General features: G+C 45.2%; 1 pseudogene; it reads right to left on the bottom strand.

Annotated features, from left to right (window-relative positions):
- Positions 1-7,306: 7,306 nt before the first annotated feature.
- On the bottom strand, positions 7,307-8,528 carry LOC716510 (glyceraldehyde-3-phosphate dehydrogenase pseudogene; annotated as a pseudogene).
- Between the last annotated feature and the right edge of the window lie 1,388 nt (positions 8,529-9,916).

Raw genomic sequence — 9,916 nt, 5'->3', positions numbered from 1 at the left:
AGGCAGGAGAATGGCTTGAACCCAGGAGGCAGCGGTTGCAGTGAGCCAAGGTCCTGCCATTGCACTCCAGCCTAGGCAACAGGGTGAGACTGTGTCTCAAACAAAACAAAACAAAACACCAGTACCCCATTGTGCATAGGTACCACATTTTATCCATATGTCTGTTGGTGGACACTCAGCTTGCTTCCAAATCTTGGCTGTGGTAAACTGTGCCGCAACAAACATGGGGGTGCAGGTATCTCTTGGATACACTGACTTCCTTCCTTTTGGGTATATACATAGCATGGGATTGCTGGATCATATGGTAGTTCTCTTTATAGTTTTTTGAGGAACCTCCATACTGTTCTCCAGAGTGGCTGTACTAATTTACATTCCCACCAACAGTGTTGCCAGCACTGTTATTACATATTTTGGATAAAAGCCATTGTAACTGGGGTGAGGTGATATCTCGTTGTAGTTTTGACTCACATTTTTCTGATGGTCAATGATGTTGATGTTGAGTACCTTTTCATACACCTGTTTGCCACTTGTGTGTCTTCCAAAAAAATGTCTATTCTGATCATTTGCCCTTAGGTTTTTCCAAATATAAGATCATATTATCTGCAAATAAGGATAATTTGACTTCTTCCTTTCCAATCTGGATGCCCTTTATTTCCTTCTCTTGTGTGATTGCTGTAGCTAGGACCTCCAGTACTATGTTGAGGAACAGTCGTGGAAGTGGGCATCCTTGTTTTGCTTCAGATCTTAGAGGAAAGGTTTTCAGTTTTTCCCCATTCAGTATGATATTAGCTGTATGTCTGTCATATATGACTTTTGTTGTGTTGAGGTATGTTCCTTCTATACCCAGTTTTTTGAGGGTTTTTATCACGAAGGGATGTTGAATTTTATTAAAGGCTTTGTCAGCATCAATTGAAATGATCATATGGTTTTTGTCCTTCATTTTATTGATCTGATGTATCACATTGACTGATTTGCATATGTTGAACCATCCTTGCATCCCTGGGATAAATTCCATTTGGTTATGATAAATGTGAGTGACCTTGCTTTATCTGGCAGTACAACTATGAAGTCAGAACTGTTCAAACTGAGGCTGGGAGTGGTGGCTCATGCCTGTAATCCCAGCACATTGGGAGACTAAGGCGGGCGGATCACTTGAGGCCAGGAGTTGGAGACCAGCCTGGCCAACATGGCGAAACCCTGTGTCTACTAAAAATGCAAAAAGTAGCTGGGCGTGGCGGCACAGGCCTGTGATCCCAGCTACTCGGGAGGCTGATGCAGGAGAATCACTTGAACCTGGGAGGTGGAAGTTGCAGTGAGCCGAGATCACACCACTGCACTCCAGCCTGGGTGACAGAACAAAACAACAAAACAAAAAACTGTTCAAACTAGAACTTTCTACCTTGTCACTCTGTTTGCCATTGTTTCCCACCAGGTGGAGCCATGGTCATATTTATTATCTTTACATCTTAACATGTTTACTTATGGTGGGATGACCTCCAGTGGTCCAGCCTTGTGGTATTCATGCCCTTCTGGGACCTATGCCCCTTTGTGTATAGATTGGGCATAGTGACAAGCTTCTAACAAGCAGCATATGGCAGAAGTGGTGGCATGTCACTTCTGGGACAGGTTACTGGAACACTGGTTTATGTCCTGCTGGTCCTCCCCACCTTGCCTTGCTTGTTCTGTGGAAGGGGCTGCCATGCTGGGAACTGCCCAGCGAAAGGCTCATGGGGCAAGGAACTGATGCCTCCAGTCAACAGCCAGCAAGGACCTGAGGGCTGCCCACTGCCATGAGTGAGTTTGGAAGCAGATTTTCCACCCTGAGATGCCTGCAGCTCCAGCCAGCCCCTTGACTCTAGCCTTGAGGAACCTACAGCCAAAGGCATCCGGTTACCCTCACCCTGATTCCTGACTGTTGGAAATTGTGACATCGTAAATGTTTCTTGTTTTAAGCCAATACATTTTGGTGTAATTTTTGTTTTGTTTTTGTCTTTTTGAGACAGTGTCTCACTCTGTCGCCTGGGCTGGAGTGCAGTGGTACGATCATGGCTCACTGCGTGCAGCCTTGGCCTCCCAGGCTCAAGTGATCCTCCTGCCTCGGCCTCTCAAAGCACCAAGGTTATAGGCATGCGCCACAATGCCTGGCCTGGCATAATTTGTTATGTGGCAGTAGATAACTAATACATAAGTAACACATATTCTTCTCCCGACTCCCTCTTTTTCCCCCCTCATTGGACTGTCATGTCTGTGAGGGTAGGGACGATTATCAGTATTGTAACCTGTGTGTCATCAGACAGCACAGCATAGCACAGGGTATGTTTGTGCCTGGTGTTCAAAAGTTCGTGAGACCAGGCAGAATGGCTCATGCCTCTAATCCCAGCACTTTGGGAGGTCAGGGAGGGCAGATCATCTGAGCTCAGGAGTTTGAGACCAGCCTGGGCAACATGGTGAAACTCCACTTCTGCAAAAAATACAGAAATCAGTGGACCTGTCAGTCACATGTACAAAATATGTTCACAGCAACACCTAGATTAGTGTTTGATCAAATAACTGGGTACCAGGTCTAGTGTATTAGTCTGCTCTCACGTTGCTGATAAAGACATACCCAAGACTGGGTTATTTATAAAGAAAAAGAGGTTTAGGCCAGGCATAGTGGCTCACGCCTGTAATCCCACCACTTTGGGAGGCTGAGGCGGGCAGATCACGAGGTCAGGAGATCAAGACCATCCTGGCTAACACAGTGAAACCCCGTCTCTACTAAAAAAAAAATACAAAATACAAAAAATTAGCCGGGTGTGGTGGCAGGCACCTGTAGTCCCAGCTACTCCGGAGGCTAAGGCAGGAGAATGGTGTGAACCCGGGAGGCGGAACTTGCAGTGAGAAGAGATTGAGCCACTGCACTCCAGCCTGGGCGACAGAGCGAGACTCTGTCTCAAAAAAAAAAAAAAAAAAGGCATAATCCAGGTCTTGTCACCCCTGTTGAAGACTCTCCAAGGCTCTGTCTTATGCATGAAATAAAAAAGGAACCTCAGGGCCGGGCGCGGTGGCTCAAGCCTGTAATCCCAGCACTTTGGGAGGCCGAGACAGGCGGATCACAAGGTCAGGAGATCGAGACCATCTTGGCTAACACGGTGAAACCCCGTCTCTACTAAAAAATACGAAAAACTAGCTGGGCGAGGTGGCGGGCGCCTGTAGTCCCAGCTACTCGGGAGGCTGAGGCAGGAGAATGGCGTAAACCCGGGAAGCAGAGCTTGCAGTGAGCTGAGATCCGGCCACTGCACTCCAGCCTGGGCGACAGAGCGAGGCTCCTTCTCAAAAAAAAAAAAAAAAAAAAAAAAAAAAAAAAAAAAAAGGAGCCTCTATACCTTGATCTCTTCCTGCCTCGAGTTGAGACTTCACTGAGTCTTGCTCACTGGGGGCTGCCCTTCTCTGGCCTCTCTCAGATCCTTAAGTCCTCCAAGTCCTTTACTAAAGATCTCTGTATTGGCCAGGCGTGGTGGCTTACATCTGTAATCCCAGCACTTTGGGAGGCCAAGACAGGTGGGTCACCTGAGGTCAGGAGTTCGAGACCAGCCTGGCCAACATGGTGAAACCCCGTCTCTACAAAAAATACAAAAATTAGCCAGGCGTGGTGGTGTGCACCTGTAATCCCAGCGGTTCAAGAGGCTGAGGCTGGAGAATTGCTTGAACCTGGGAGGCGGAGGTTGCAGTGAGCTAAGATCGTGCCATTGCACTCCAGCCTGGGAGACAGAGTGAGACTCCGTTCCAAAAAAAGAAAAAAAGGATCTCTATACTTTCACTTTCTCTTCTCCATGCCTGGGCCTCTCCTCTTGTCACTGCCCTTACCCACCATAGCTACCTCCTTTGTATTCCTCCCTGCCAGGTGTCACCAACTCAGAGTGACCTTCCCCAACCCTGCTCCCTAAAGCAGAGTCCTCCTGCAGTCATTTTCCACCACATCACCTAGTTGGACTTTCCTGGTAGCACATTTTTTTGCTCCATGAAATGATTGTATTTCCAGTTATTTATTTAGTTTCCACTTATCCTTATCCTAGTAGACGGGAAGCCCCAGGAGAGCTCAGACTTGGTCTGGTGACTGCTCTCTGTCCCATCAGTGACAGTGTCAGTGTCCTCAGATCCGGGATTATTCATGTGAGTCCAACACCCCCAGAGCCCTCGAGAAGAAAGGGAGAGGCCGTGGTGGGATGGACATCCCTGCCTGCTCAGCCCTTCTCCCTGGGGTCTCTTGGATCTGAACAGCAGCAAGAGATCAGGGCAAATAAATCACTCAATGCTTGTGTGTTTTGTGCGTGTTTTTAGTGCCTCTAGATGCTGAGCATTCGAGGGTTAGTTTCTGAGGTTTTCTGAAATATGCTGGGGCCTTAGTATCGGAAGCAAATTAGGATACCTGTTGTCTGCCTGTGCTCTGTGTCAACCTGAGGAACTCTCGGCTGGGCCACGTGGAGGGTACACAGGGTGGACCCCACAACCCCAGCCCCAGCCTTCCTTCTACTTGTGTTTTTGTAGCACCTGACCCACCTGCTCCCAACCTGCATTTTAGCTTTGACACTTGTGCTATAACTTGTCCTGCCAGTGTTTCGCTGAGACCAAGCATGCCGGAAATGCAGCTTCCCTTGTCATCACTTATCCTCATTGGCTAACAGGAGTTCTACTCTTTTTATTTTATTTTATTTTATTTTATTTTATTTGAGACAGGGTCTTGCTCTGTCACCCAGGCTGTAGTGGAGTGGTGCAGTCTCAGCTCACTGCAACTTCAGCCTCCTGGGCTCAAGCAATTCTCCTGCCTCAGCCTCCCGAGTAGCTGGGATTACAGGCACCCGCCACCATGCCCGGCTAATTTTTCTATTTTTAGTAGAGACGGGGTTTCACGATGTTGGTCAGGCTGGTCTCAAACTCCTGACCTCAGGTGATCCACCTGCTTTGCCTCCCAAAGTGCTGGGATTACAGGTGTGAGCCACTGCGCCAGCTGAAAATAATTTTTAAATCTTATTTTCCAAGTGTTGAATAATTTTCCTGCACAGAGCTCCTGAAATCATGTTATCTCTAAAGGTAACTCTTGATAAGATAAAGGGCTGGTCTGATTCTGGTTTGTACTATCCTTCATTAAAATATCAGAGAACCCACAATTGTTATGGGAAGTAGAAAACAAATTGGAGCTTAATTTGTGGCATATATTCCCAATCCCAATGATCAATAATGTCTGTATATCATTTATATTAGTACACAGATTCAGTGGTGGCTGTTTCATGTGGTCTCTAAATTGTGCCTTTATATAGTGTAGGTTCTGTCCTATTTGGCTCGATAAACTTACATAGGTAAAACAAGAGGTGTTAATTGCACACAGAAGCCTCCTTGTTGTATGGTTAGTACATCTAGAATGATGTGGTGGTGAGCACTGCTAAAACCAGAGAATTAGCTTCTGTCTGGAGATTATGTAAGGAATCTGGAGTTGCATATTTGAATTGGACTCTACTAGTCTGGAACTGTTTCTTTTACTGCCTACTTTTTTTTTTTTTTTTTTTTTGAGACAGAGTCTCCCTCTGTCACCTGGAGGTGGAGTGCAGTGGCATGCTCTCGGTTCACTACTTTTGTATTTTTGTATTTTTGATTTTTGTATTTTTTGGTAGAGACAGGGTTTCACCATGTGGCCAGGCTAGTCTCAAACTCCTGACCTCAGGTGATCACCTCCCAAAGTGCTGGGATTACAGCCATGAGCCACCACGCCCTACTGCCTACTTTTATGGGTGAATTCTTTCTCCTTCAAGATCCTTTAAGTCTGGACTGAGATCCTGTAAACCACAGCATATGTACTGGTTTAATTTCCTGGGAGGACTTGTGGGATCTGGTTCTACAAATGAAGTTCTACACATCAGCCTTTGTTCCATAATGGTGGGCTTTTCATACTAGATTAACTGGGTTTATTCTCACATACGATATTGTCAGTATAGCCTTGGTAGTACATTTCATTTGTCTATATCCTTGCAACTATGGGAGCCAATGCATATTAAACCCATGAAAATGCTACATTGTCAGGAAGGATGAAGTTATTTGTAATAATATCTACCCATTATTCTAAGTAGTTGCACAGACTACTTAGTCAATTGATGTTTTTCATATTTTTATCAGAATCATTATGAATCTTTCCGGATATAATATATGTAAATATGGTTCAGTTATTTATTGATACATTATAACCATAAAATTCAAGCACAGTCAATGTTCTTTGTTAAGGAGCAGTTATAATTTTTCTAAGCCTTACCCATCATAAATGCATTTATCTGCATTCTGATTAGAATTATTATAATATTTCAGTCTCTGATGACTTGTTAGCTTGTAATTTTTTTTTTTTTGAGACAGTCTTGGTCTGTTACCCAGGCTGGACTGCAGTGGTGCAATCATGGCTCACTGTAGCTTTGATTTCCTGGGCTCAGGCAATCTTCCCACCTCAGCCTCCTGAGCTGGGACTACAGGCATGTGTCACCTCACCTGGCTAATTTTTTAAAAAAATTATTTTTTGTAGAGATGGGGTCTCACTATATTGCCCAGACTGGTCTCAAACTCCTGGGCTCAAGACATCATCCTAACCCTACCTTCCAAAGTGTTAGGATTACAGGCATGAGCCACCGCACCCGGACAGTTTATAATTTATATTGAGATTTGACACCGGATATGTTTTCCAGAATTTGGAAGAGTCAGATGGAAAACTACTACTGAAAGGCTTTCATTCCAATTTCCGCAAGTATAAGTGTTAAATTGAAAGTTATCAGTGGGTCACAAAGAAAGGAAAAGAGCTTCTTTCTATGCCCATAAAAAGGAAGGACATTTGTAAAGCAATTCTCAATAATATTAAAAATAAATAACCACAAGTAGATTTCTTCATCAGTTTCATTTTGTTCTGTGTAAATAGGAGTCTTTTTTTTTTTTTTTTTAATCCAACAGAGTTGGTCGTCATGAAATAATCTACTTATGGACTACAAAGAATTCTGGAAATCCTGTTTCTACTTCTGGTACAAAATATCACAGGTGTCTACTTGAGGTGACAATGCTGGTTTACATGGTGATATGGTTTGCCTGTGTCCCCACCGAAATCTCGTCTTGGATTGCAGCTCCCACAATTCCCATGTGTTGTGGGAGGGACTTAGTGGGAGATAATTGAATCATGGGGGCAGGTCTTTCTCGTGCTGTTCTCACAAGATCTGATGGTTTTTTTGTTCTGTTTTTTGGCTGAGGACAGGGGACTTTATTGATGGTACACCACAAGGTGTGGCTCCCTAGACCCCTCCCTCTTCAGGGCATCTGCATGGAAACTGTGAGGAAGGGAGATTCTCAGTGTGGTGAGGGACTGAGTGTGGCAGGGACTCCCTAGCAGTGAGGACCTCTGTCTTCCTCTCATGCTGTCTCTGGGGCTGGTGGTCTGGGGGTCTTACTCCTTGGAGGCCATGTGGGCCATGACGTCCACCATCCTGTTGCTGTAGCCAAATTCATCATCATACCAGGAAATAAGCTTGACAAAGTGGTTGTTGAGGGCAATGCCAGCCCCAGCATCGAAGGTGGAAGAGTGGGTGTCACTGTTGAAGTTGGAGGAGATGACCCGCTGCTCAGCGTAGCCCAGGATGCCCTTGAGGAGGCCCTCCAATGCCTGCTTCATCACTTTCTTGATGTCATCATATTTGGCAGGGTTTTCCCAGATGGCAGGTCAGGTCCGTGACCAACACGTTGGCAGTGGGGATATGGAAGGCCATGCCAGTGATCATCCCATTCAGCTCAAGGATGATCTTGCCTACAGCCTTGGCAGTGCCAGTAGAGGCAGGGATGATATTCTGGAGAGCCCCACGGCCATCATGCTACAGTTTCCCAGAGGGGCCATCCACAGTCTTCTGGGTGGCAGTAATGGCATGGACTGTTGTCATAAGTCCTTCCACAATACCAAAGTTGTCATGGATGACCTTGGCCAGGGGCACTAAGCAGTTGGTGGTACAGGAGGCATTGCTGATGATCTTGAGGGTGTTGTCATACTTCTCATGGTTCATGCTCATCACGAACATGGGAGCATCAGAAGAGGCGGCAGAGATGATAACCCTTTTGGCTCCTCCCTGCAAGCGAGCCCCAGCCTTCTTCATAGTGGTGAAGACACTGGTCGACTCCATGATGGACTCAGCGCCAGCATCGCCCCATTTGATTTTGGAGGGGTCTTGCACCTGGAAGATGGTAATGGGATTTCCATTGATGACAAGCTTCCTGTTCTCAGCCTTGATGGTGCCATGGAATTTGCCATGGGTGGAATCATACTGGAACATGGAGACCACATAGTTGAGGTCAATGAAGGGGTCATTGATGGCAACAATATCTACTTTACTAGAGTTAAAAGCAACCCTGGTGACCAGGCTCCCAATTCCAACAAGTCCATTGACTCCAGCCTTCAACTTCACCATAGTGTCTCAGGGACATACGTGGCTGGCAATGCACAAGAAGATGCGGCTGTCTGTTGAACAGGAGGAGCAGAGAGCCAATCTGATGGTTTTATAAGGGGGAGTTTCCCTGCACAAGTTCTCTCTCTTGCCTGCTGCCATGTAAGATGTGCCTTTCGCCTTCTGCCATAATTGGAAGGCCTCCCCAGCCCCACGTGGAACTGTAAAGTCCATTAAACCTCTTTTTCTTTATAAATCACCCAGTCTTGGGTATGCTTTTATCAGCAGCGTGAAAACAGACTCATACACATGGGAAAGCCTGAACCCAATGAGTCTATTTCTTGAAGTGTCAATAGCTCAGAGTATTAGGTATTGTCTATTCATCAAGGCACTTTGACTCTCCGTTGTCCAAGACCCAATTTCTGGCCTGTAGTTTCCAGGTAACCTTCAGGAAAGTATGAAAGGAAAGCAGAAGTCATTGATTGTAGGACTAAACAATGATGGGGAATTTACTACAGTGACTAATACTATCTAAAAAGAAGAAAACAGAATGCTCTATTAGGGCGTACTATATAATTATTCCAAGAGAATTAGATCAGTGTTTCTCCTGGGGGCAAGAACAAATTATGGACACTGAAGATATTGACACATCACCATCCTGTAAAAGTGGACAGTCTCTGAGATATATTTATAACAGTGACATTTAATGCACAAAATTAATCTAAGGAAGGCTGAGCTCATCTTTTTAATTTGAAAGCATTTTTCACATTGTGTGTTCAAAAATCAGGGAGGTTTTTACACTATTGTTGAATCATTTTAAAAACAGAATCATATCAAATATAGGCTGGGCATGGTGGCTCACGCCTGTAATCCCAGCACTTTGAGAGGCCAAGGCAGGTGGATTGCTTGAGCCCAGGAGTTTGAGACAGCCTGAGCAACATTCTCCAGCTGAGGCAAGAGAATCGCTTGAACCCGGGAGGCAAAAGTTGCAGTGAGCCAAGATCACGCCACAGCACTCCAGCCCAGGTGACAGAATGAGACTCTGTCTTGAAAAAAAAAAAAAAAAAAAAAAAGGATATCAAATATACTTAAGGTTTCTAGTGTCCCGCCCTTGTGTGTATTTCCTATGGTGGGCTACAAGGCGAGGGAACAGATCTTTGGTGCTTTGGCCACCCAGGAAGGGCCAAAGATTATTTTGAACATACAAACATCTTGATGATTTTTAACTTTTCTTAATTTATAGTCTGATTTTATGAAAGGAAACATCAGAAAGAATTGTCCAAAATACCAATCACTTGACTAAAATAGGTGCATAATTGCCTAAGAGAAAGGAGTAATTATAGCTTGGCTACCCTATTAGCCATAATGACGATCAAGATATTCAAAAATAGGCCAGGCACAGTGGCTTATGCTCGTAGTCCAACTCTTTGGGAGGCTGAGGCAGGAGGATCGTTTGAGTTCAGGAGTTTGAGATCAGCACGGGCAAT

Source organism: Macaca mulatta, chromosome 19 (genome assembly GCF_049350105.2).
Source record: "Macaca mulatta isolate MMU2019108-1 chromosome 19, T2T-MMU8v2.0, whole genome shotgun sequence".
Taxonomy (NCBI): domain Eukaryota; kingdom Metazoa; phylum Chordata; class Mammalia; order Primates; family Cercopithecidae; genus Macaca; species Macaca mulatta.
The sequence above is the reverse complement of the archived record's forward strand: the minus strand, read 5'-3'. Positions and strand labels throughout refer to the sequence as shown.